The sequence below is a fragment of the Nanorana parkeri genome, unplaced genomic scaffold (genome assembly GCF_000935625.1).
Source record: "Nanorana parkeri isolate BGI_ZX_2015 unplaced genomic scaffold, ASM93562v1 scaffold15, whole genome shotgun sequence".
Taxonomy (NCBI): Eukaryota; Metazoa; Chordata; class Amphibia; order Anura; family Dicroglossidae; genus Nanorana; species Nanorana parkeri.
Window position 1 is genome coordinate 1,053,492 of NW_017306283.1, and position 304 is coordinate 1,053,795.

At 61.2% G+C, this 304-nt stretch overlaps 1 protein-coding gene across 1 annotated transcript in view; it reads left to right on the forward strand.

The window, feature by feature from the left end:
• Nucleotides 1-304, forward strand: part of LOC108788941 (semaphorin-3F-like) — a 94,819-nt gene that overhangs the window by 92,238 nt on the left and 2,277 nt on the right. The window lies entirely within an intron of this gene.

Genomic DNA, 304 nt, shown 5'->3' on the forward strand with positions numbered 1-304 from the left:
GGTGGGGGGCGGGAGGGGGGGGGGGGGGGGGGGGCAGTGGTAAGGTGGGCAGGAACGGATGTGCTCTCCAGGCAAGGACATGGGCAGAGAGGTATATGCTCTGATTGGAGGATGAGGAGGCTGGGGAGGGTTGTCTTCTGCAGGGAAAGGCATGGGTGGCGAGTAATGTTCTGATGATTGAGGCAAGGAGGTGGCCAGGAATGGATGTGCTGTGACCAGGAAAAGAGAAGGTGAGGTGGCTGGGAAAGGAGGTGCTATGATGGGGAGGGAGGAGGTGGCATGGGAAGGGGAGTGGGGAGGGATG